The sequence below is a fragment of the Melanotaenia boesemani genome, chromosome 5 (assembly GCF_017639745.1).
Source record: "Melanotaenia boesemani isolate fMelBoe1 chromosome 5, fMelBoe1.pri, whole genome shotgun sequence".
NCBI lineage: Eukaryota > Metazoa > Chordata > Actinopteri > Atheriniformes > Melanotaeniidae > Melanotaenia > Melanotaenia boesemani.
The window spans coordinates 7,591,962-7,601,988 of NC_055686.1; the positions used below are offsets into that span (position 1 = coordinate 7,591,962).

At 44.1% G+C, this 10,027-nt stretch overlaps 1 long non-coding RNA gene across 1 annotated transcript; it reads right to left on the minus strand.

Moving 5' to 3' along the window:
* Window positions 1-1,121: 1,121 nt before the first annotated feature.
* On the minus strand, window positions 1,122-1,338 carry LOC121640222. The gene is made up of 2 exons (XR_006010407.1): window positions 1,263-1,338; window positions 1,122-1,189 (listed from the first exon to the last, which is right to left on the minus strand). It is a non-coding gene; the product is annotated as an uncharacterized LOC121640222 (long non-coding RNA).
* Between the last annotated feature and the right edge of the window lie 8,689 nt (window positions 1,339-10,027).

Here is a 10,027-nt window from a genome sequence, read left to right on the forward strand (position 1 = left end):
ACTTCAAAGGTCGCTCTGTGGTGTAGCTGCTTTGTGAATTTTACTTTCCATCTTGCTAGTGAGCTGAGCTGCTGTCTGTCAATCATTTCTGCCTGTGTATCCTGACTCGCCCATTCTCCGCCCCCTGATCACCCCACAACTCCCACCCCAACCCTTGCAGGTCTGACAAATTTGACAGTGGGTGGAATTACGCAAAAGTAGGGGGTGTAGCTACACTTTAATGTTTTTAAATATAGATATATAATATAGATATATACAAACGTATTTTTTTAAATAAGTTTTATATTTTTCAACATTTTTAAATAAAAAAATAGAAATAAAATTGTGGTAAATAAAACAAATTTCCTATGTAATATTTGTCGCTGTGAATGACTTTTTTCTAAATGTCCTTTGGACAAAAATGGCTCTTTGGATTGTAAAGGTTGCAGACCCCTGGTAAAGTAAAAGCAAAATGAAAGAAAACTGGACGGTTCAGTGAGTGTGTCAGCATGCATAGTATGAGGAATCAGGATTGAGCAGGGATGAGTGTAATTGTGCAAATGTGACCACGCCTCTGCGGAGGCTAGAGGCAAACTAGGGCGGCCCAGAGACCCGGGCGATCGGCGGCAATCCTGGAGCATGAACCCAAGCCACCTCAGCACAGACTACCCTGGACCCACCCCAAGGGCAGCAGAAGAAGGCCCCAGCCAGAGCCCTCTATGGTCATGGGGCACAGGGCCCAAATCAGCAAACGTCCACCCCGCCAGGCACCGGCCATTCAGGGCAGCCAGAATGAAGGGTACCGAGCCCAAAGAGCCTTAGAGGCAGCCACCTACCCCCAGGGCAGAGAGCCTGCACCATGCTCAGGAAGACCAGGCCCCCCACAGACAGCCACCCAGCATGGGTCAGCACCCACCCCAATGTTCCAGTCGCACATCCCGGGAACCAGGGCACCATCTACCACCCCCCCCTATTCTTCTACACTCTCACCCGATCACCCGACCCTTCCTCCTCCACCCATACCACATCCATCTATCCACCCCGTAACCCCCCCACTCACAGTCTCCCCCAGACCGTACCCACAGACTCTCCCTGTCATGATGCTAATAGGTTTGGACTCAAGATGACTCAGAATTCCAGGGATGGGTACAAACTTTTATTTGTTTACAATGTAAGGAATGTGCAATCCGGGTCTTCTAAGTTCAGGCTTCTGTGAATATGGAGACAGATGTTAGTAAGCAGGGGGCGGCAGGTTACAGTGCGTAATGGTGTGGCTGACGTACCAGCAGAGTGAGATCCAGCGGGAGAGGGAGGAATCCTCAAGCTCAGAGCCACGGGAATCCGGGGGGGAAACCTGCTGCGTGCTGTAGGAGAAGCTGCTGAGCAAAAGAGGGGTTAGTATCTGGATAGGTTGAACTGCCGGCCAGGCTGACAGAGTGGGAAACGAGAATCCTCGTGGGGGTTAGGGGGAGTAGTCCGTAATCCGTAATCCAAGTCCAATAATCGATTCCAGAGGTCCAGAGCCAGGAGATCCAAACAGAGACAGGCAGAGTACCAGACAGGGGCAGGCTGAGGCAGAATCCAAATCCAAGGCAAACGGGTCAACAACAGACGGGCAAACAGGCTGAGAAATAAGGGCTGGAAGCGTACAGGGTAGAACCAAGACGATCTGGCAACTGAGAGATGAAACAGGCAGGTATATAAAGTGCTCAGCGCAGGTGGAGCGCATCAGTAATCAAGCCAGCGTGCGGGGAAGATGCCTTCAGGGTAGCTGGGAAAAACCGGCTCCGAACCACGGAGCATGACACTCCCTTTCACACAACCACATCACACTTATCACTCCTATCACACTCTGTAGGAGACATCCTGAGCAGACCAGAGGATAGCAAGCCACCACCACCCCATCACAATGCAGCAGACTGGGCACCCCCACAGGGCCAGCAGACACCCTATCAGCACCACCTCCCCACCCCCGTGGCGCCCAGGAAACAGGGGTGTGAGGCAAGGTTATTATAGTTAACAAAAGCTAACGAAAACTAGAATTAAAACAAAAAAAACATTTTCGTTAACTGAACAAAAAATAAAAAGAAGAGATTTAAAAAAAAAAATAAACTAATTGAAACTGTATTATGTGTTTACAAAATGAAAGCAAAAATGTCCTTCGTTTTCGTTTTTGTACATTTATTTCATACATAAGCTCTCGAGGTTGATATGAAATCTGTTTACTTCGCTCTGTTGGATTTACGCCAGGTATCTTCATGACGGCACCTAGGTTCATATTCTCTGAACATATCACAGATGTATTCTGGGCCTAAACCATTCTGGCATTTGTAAACAATTAGAAAGGTTTTAAAATCTATTCTGTGACTGACTGGAAGCCAGTGTAGAGATTTCATCCTGTAGAGGGTGCAGAGCTGGTTCACAGTTCCACAACCAGGACGAAAACCACACTGCTCCTCCTCAATCCGAGGTTTGACTGTTCGATGGACTCTCTTCTCCAGAACACCTGAATAGACTTTACCAGGGAGGCTGAGGAGTGTGATCCCCTTGTGGTTGGAGCACACCCTCCAATCCCCCTTTTTGAAAAGGGGGACAACTAGGGATGGTGAAAGCGAGGCCTCATGAATCATCGAGCCAACTTTGAACCAAATGCTTGAAAATGGCTTAGTGTTCTGAATCATTTGACCAAACCAAAGAGCTCCATCTGCTGGCTGTGGGTGTCTGATGTATCAGAAGGACAACGTTGACACCTCACATCTGTCATTCCTATCTGAACTTTGAATACGTGTTCAATAAACGATACGTAATCTACCATCCAAGTGAATATTTATTTTCTGTTGTTCATATAAATAACAAGGAGGGGTATTAGGTAACATTTGTTTAGGTAACAGAATTGTGGTGTAACTTAAGTAAACCAATCTGTAATGATAGTAGTTACTCAGTGGGAAGGCATGAGGGAAGGAGTGTTTGTGCAATGGGTATAGTGACTGTGTTATTTTATACAGTTGTAATAAAATTGTTTACTGTTTTATGTGTCTTATTATTTATAATAGATATTGCAAATGCGTGTTTTTATCTACCTCCTGAGTTGTTTTCTTTTGCATAGCTGATCGTTGTTAAATGTGGAACAACAGTTTATAGCACACTGCACATTTATGTACATAGATTATTTACTCAGTTTTTTTTATCGTCTATCTAGTTTTTTTTTCAAATTGTTTATTTTTATTTTATAATGTTTTATGGCATTCAGGTTGGACGGCAAAGTAAGATTTTCATTGTTCAGGGAAACTTGTTTCCTTACTGTGCAAATGACAAAGACACTTTGAATCTTGAAATGTGTTATGAGAAAAAAAAAACTTTGGCAACATTGTGATGTCATAGATTTTTATTTAAAAACGTATTTTCTGTCAGGCTTCAGTCTGTTCCTCTTCTGGCACACTACCTTTCCAGCTTTGGAGAGGTTGCACCTGAAAGAAACACAAGAACAAAATTGTAATTAACCAAGTTTAAAATCATTAAATTCTCTGCTTATGGTGATCAGAAACCAGCTTGGTGTCTAAGGTCCTGCAGGTTGAGGTTTTTCTCTGCAGCTGTAGACTGAGACGTTTCCTCTGATGCTTCTGGTTGAAGTTTATGATTAACTTTAAAGTCTGTCTTTGCAAGGCTATTTAAAAAACATCTATATAAAGAAAGGGGAATAAAGCTTACCTGTGATGTTGAAGGCACCGCCTGCTCCGTTCTTCTCTCATACTCCGAGCTCCTTCAGCAGTTACTCTGGCAACGGCGTCTCGCGCAGACGTTTGTTTCCCCAAATCTCTAAAAGCTAAATGGGATTCAATATAAGCTCATGCTGATGTGATGCTTTTCCTAAATTTGTTTTCAAAATGCAATGTCGCACAATCGCTACAGAATCTCCTCTCAAAAACCCGCGATCTCCTCAGCGTTTGGAATCTGAGAGATTGACAAGCCCGGTCCCTTCAAAGATCCCGCTTGCTGCTCGATACGCGCTGATGACGTAACGAGGCCTCGTTTGGTCTATCACGTGACATTTGGCATGCTGAATCAATGCTCAGAAACAATGCTCACAACACTTCCGTGTCACATGCTCGACACGTGATCGAGCAGACCGCTCGAGCATAACATCCCTAGGGACAACCAAGCCAGTCTCACATTCCATTGGGACCTGTCCCCAATGTCCATGCATGTGGTGCCGTAGAGCCAAGACATCCCTGCAGCATCCTGAGCCTTAAGGAACTCCATACAGATCTCATCCAGTCCTGGGGCCCTGCTATAGAGGAGTTTTTAACCAACTCAGCCACCTCAGCCCCAGACATAGGAAAGCCCACAACTCTGCTTCCTCATCAGAAAAATGTGTCGGTGGGATTGAGGAAGTCTCCAAAGCATTCCCTCCCTCCACCAACCCACAATATCCTGAGTCAAGGTCAGCAGCCGCCCCCCATCCCTAATGTTTACAGTGTTGATGGGGCACTGCTTCCCTGAACCACCAGATGGTGGACCAGGGACCAGGGATGGTGGTTCTCCATGGCCTATCTGAACTCCTCCCATGCCAAAGCCACGTCTCGCATAGCCTGCTGATACCCATCATCTGCCTCCAGCGCCTACAGACTAAGAAAAGGTTCAACAGGACTCCTTGTTCAGCTTGATGTCTTTGTGTACAGAATTAGTTTTTGTTTGCTCAGATAACTTATATTTTGCATAAAAATATTTTCTGCACAGAATATAACTGATGTGCAAAAATCATTTGTCTGCACTCAGAATTCCCCTGTGAATGAAGCACAGTAATATCACCATAGAGATATTTTTTTTAAAAATAAGCAGGACAAAACTAAATGCAACAATCTTGACTCTCTAACATATTCTACAGAGTAACTACATCAGTGGAGACTCTAAAACCAGCTGCCTCCTGTCTGCTCCTTATGTGTTAATACAGTAAATCTCCTGTGCAGGAAGCATATTTGCGAACAGGGTTTCATTTACATTCACTGGCTTGTAGCTTGAGCAGGAGAGACATCATGTTCATTTGTTCATGTGGCAGGATGTGGCTGGTTTTACATGCAAAGCTTCAAAAACAGGAATCCTCCAAATGCTAAATAGTCTTTAAATATTCTTCAAACAAATCATCTTGGATCAAGCAAAAAAAAAAAGTAAAAGAAAAATCATTACTCAATAAAAATCTGCCACTGGGCCAATCCCTAAAATCTACATAAATTTATGCCCATTAAAAGACTGAAATTTGCTTTAACATCAAATAAAAAATGTAACCCTTAAAACTCTGCTTATTAATCTATTTGCTGTCTTTGGTATGCCTTTTTTCTTTTTTTGCTTAGTGCTGTTGGTTAAACTGAGCAGAAACTGGAATGAAATGAGCCTAAATACTAAGTAAACAAGTTATAAACTCTGTAAGGAAAGTTTTTATTTTAAAAATTAAACACATGCATGAAAGAGAGCTGCTCTAAAAGAAACATTTGAATGATACTATTACTAAAACTATGTTAGTCCTTTACAAGTTGTGCCATCAGAGCAGGTACACGGAGTGAGAAGTGATGGTAAATAAAGTCCAGACACAGAGTTGGAAGGTTACTGTAATCAAGTGCTCCTACCGGGAACTCAGCATGAAGTTATCAGGAGTAAAGTGTAGAAAAGAAGCTGTTAACGTTCAACCCCAAGATGGCAGTCGCTCACAGTAAAGCCAACAGATTAGGTAGGTCTTTGGTTAGTGGTGCTCTGTGCACTGTGCACGTGACTTAGTTCTTCCTTTCGGCTTTGTTGGCAGTTTATCAAACTTAAGCACCACTCAGCTTATTTCCTCATTGCTGAAGGACACTGCAGTGAAGTTGGCAGTTAAATGACTTCCGCCTTCAGCCTATCACAATAAATCATTTCAGGTTCTAGAAACCGACAGAAACGTGACTTTGTGAGGACTAACTGCTTGATGTCCTGCACGGTCTTCACTAACAAACCATCTACAGCCATTCAACATAAAATATCCACAGGCTTTTAACAAAACAGCAGCTACACTTTCGGTCTGAGTCCTTCAAAAATAAAACTTTAAAGGCCCTCAAAGGTTGGAACAGCAGCTGGAAAGAAGTGATGTGTCATTCCCAAACGCCCCAGCTCTGAGAGAAGATTATTTGTAGTGAACTAGAAGGGGTGCTCCACCTGGGGAGAGACAGTTTTAAAGGGGGCTGGACTATATTTTGACCAGCCACCATGCAGCCAGTCACATGCAAGGAAAGACTAGGATTATACCATTATGTGAAAGGAGGAAGGGGGGTGGCAGAATTTCAAGGGGCAGGTATAGTTTTACAGCCTATGCCCACAGAGAAACAGAGACTAACAGAGAGCTGGATTTAATTGTCAGGGAAAACAGATAAATTAGTTAATCTAAAATGCCATAATGTTTGACAGGGTTAAGAACCTTGTTTGGAAAACAGATAATTAAGAAAGCGAGATGGCAGGGTCAGTGGCTGTTGATCTTGGCCCGCCAGGGGCCTGTGCCCCGTGACCACCAGGGAGCTCTGGCTGGGACTCTCCTCTGCCACCCTCTGGGTGGGTTGGGGGTCGTCTTCGATGTGGGTTAGCTTGGGTTCGTTCTCCGGGATTGCTGCTGATAGCGGTGGGCTCTGGGCTGTCCTAGTCTGCTTCTAGCCTCTGTAAAGCTGTGGTGGCATGTGCATAACCAGACTCACCACTGATCCCACCTTACTCGTCATCCTCTGCATGCTGACACAGTCTCTGGGTTTTCCATTATCCAGTGGGTTTGTACACTAAGAGATTTTTTTTTGTTTGTTTGTTTGTTTGATTTATTTATTTATTTATTTATTTTTTTTCTGTGAGTGAGTTTCTGGTACTTTGGTTGTTGTGAAACGTTTGTAATATGATTTTTGATTTGGTTATTATTTAGGAACTCTTGATTACTGTCAGATCTTTTTTTTGTAAAAGCTGTAGGAAAGTCTCTGGTGTCGTAGTTCGTCATCTGGTGATAGTTTGGATTGAAGGTCGTTGCCTAATAAATAAAAAAAAAAAAAAAAATGAATCAGACTAACAAGAGGAGCCTTATACCCATAAACCTCCCCATGGTAAAGCAAATTTTCTCAGCAAAGCACAGCAACTACAATATCATTTGACGTGCTATAATGCTGGACAGGACAGGAAAGAAAACAAATTAAAAAAAAAAAGAAAGAAAAAGCAATCTCTGATAATCCTGGACATCCTGTATTACTGATTTTTCACCTTATGCCTAACTTATGCCTGGAAGATCCTCTCTTGCCCCACAATAGATCTATATATTATATATATAGATAATATGTATGTATGTATGTATGTATGTATGTATCTATCTATCTATCTATCTATCTATCTATCTATCTCTCTCTCTCTCTCTCTCTCTCTCTCTCTCTCTCTCTCTCTCTCTCTCTCTCTCCCCCCTCCCTCTCTCTCTCTCTCTCTACGGTCCCGGATGAAGGAGGCAGGCTGTGTCAAACTGGGCAACCTCCTGAAGTCCTCGGTTTCTAGTCTGGACGGTCTGCTGCGGATACACTCGGACAGATTGCTTAGCAGGCTGGTACAAGAGGTCTGTGCTTCTTTACCAGAACCACTGAGAGCAATTGCTGAGAACCGCACTCTGTCTGACCAGTGGGATGATGAGTATGAGTATGTTTTCCCCTCTCTGGTAGTTTCTCTTGCCATAGAGCAGTGGCAGGAGAACCAAGACCTTTTACTGACTTTTCAGACACCAGAGCTGGGTGAGTTTGAAGGGCTGGGAAAGAGGGCCCTCTACCTTATTAGCATGAAGGTTTCAAACCTACGCTCTCTGGTGGCTGTCAGGGGGTCATGGTGGACTGAGTTTTTTGGCTCTGGGGCGTCCCCTAAAGCCTGCTGGCGTTCCATGTACAAACACCCAATTGATATACGGTCTGGTGACCTTCAGTGGAGGGTTGTGCACGGGGCCATAGCCACCAACAGCTACCTGGCACACCTTGATCTGAACACAGGGCCTGGGTGTCCCTTTTGTTTCCAATTAGAAACAGTTAACCATCTTTTTGTTCAGTGTTCACGGCTGATGGGTTTGTTTGAGCTTTTGAGGGGTTTGGTTCAAAGGTTTGGAGAGCAGTTCTCTTTGAGTTATTTTGTTTTTGGTCCTACGTATTCGGCATGCAAAAAATCTGTTCACATACTGTTAAATTTCAATTTCAGTGAGGCTAAGTTAGCCATTTGGAAGACTAGAAGGAATAGGATCAAAGGTCAAGGGTCAGAGAAGGTACTCCTGGTTTTCACCAGGTTACTGGCAGCTCGGCTCAGGGTGGAATTTCATTTCTTTAAACTTACAAACAGGTTGGAGGAATTTGTGGAATTCTGGGATCTGCAGAATGTTCTGGTTTCAGTTATGGAAAAAGGTTTGGTTTTCAATTTTTGATCTTTTCCCCCTCTTTTTTGTTTTTGTTGTTTTTTTTTTTTGTTGTATATGTGATTCTTTTTTTCCTTTGCTATGTATAGCCTAGAATAAAGGGCCTTTTAAAACTCAAAAACTCTATCTATCTATCTAGCTAGATAGCTAATTTATAATAATGGACCACGAAGGGCATTATCCCGCTTATACCATGGTCACTCACTAGAAAAATAAATATTAAATAAATTATTATTGTGTTAATATTGTTTTTATTGTGGAGGGAAGGGAGATTATTGCTTAACGTTATGTTACATGTAAATGGCTTGCTGTTCTGAATCATTTGACCAGGTGAAAGAGCTCTAGCAAGTTTATGTTGCACCATTCAGATTATTGGAAAGACTTTTGATGCCGACACCGGTCTTCTCTGAAGATAGTTCTGTTGTTGCCAAGTTGAATGATCCAAGAACCTCTAGGCACCCACCAATGGTGTCATATTCAGTACATGAGAGGGGGGTGACATCAGCGGCCAGAGACGTGAACGCAGCTCCAACCGGTTTATGCTGCTTATGAAGGCGCTGCAGCATGGAAAAGGTGGAGTTCCACTAGGTGTCAACCTCTAGAACAGGGTGTTAAACTCTGGTCCTCGAGGGCTGGATCCTGCAGGTTTTCATTGTCACTGGCAAGCTGCCGGATTTCTGTGCGGGTGTGTGCCGAGCTACGAACAATCAGGCTGTGGCGGTACAGGAGCTGAATCGTAAACTGGAGGCTATTCCAGTTCTGGATGGCAAACTGGTTGCGCTTTCTGGGCTTGTACGTGAGGTGGTCACCAACTTGGAGAAGTTGTCAGCTCGGCTGGATGGAAATTGACCCAAAATTCGGATCATTGGGAGTCGCCAGTGGGACCACTGAGAGACTTAAGGCAGACGAAACAGCTCTGGCCTGAACCAAAACAAATGCTGTTATCAAATTTGGCTCCCTGTGCTGGCCTTGAATGGCTGGCTGAAAGCTCCCTGGAATGTTTTGTTGATGGACGCTCAGTCCCCCACCCTCCCCTCACCCTCTTCACGGGCGATGGACTTCAACCTGGATCAGCCCTCAAGGATGCCCCACTATCATCAGGTGGCAGAGACTGTGAGGGAGAACTGGGGCAAAGTTCATATGCTCACTTCTACGCACACACACGCACCACACTCAAGTACACGACTACAGATACACCTCCCCGTTATTCACTGCCTTGCTGTCCTTCCACCTCCTTCCACTCCCGGGCAGTGGGTTCATTGGACGCGCTCTGAGAATGCAGCTGCGTCTGCACTTGCTGCGATGGGAGCCCCCCGCCACGTGTTTCTCATGTTGTGATTGTCTGAGTTATGTTCTTGTATGTACTGAGGAGTGTTTTTTTGTATCTCAATAATGGGCCCTTAGGCCCAGTGTGGAGATGCCTATTTTTTATCCTCTCAGCTACATCTTACTCCCTAATGTTCCTTTCACCTATATCTAAGACAAGGAGCGCTGTAGAAATGGCTGCTCCGTCAGTGTATGCCTGTTCTGTTTGTGTCATCATATGTTGTTTTGTCTAGTCTTGGATGGGTTGTACTGAAAACATGAATTTCCCTGCAAAGGGATTAATAAAGTATTTTT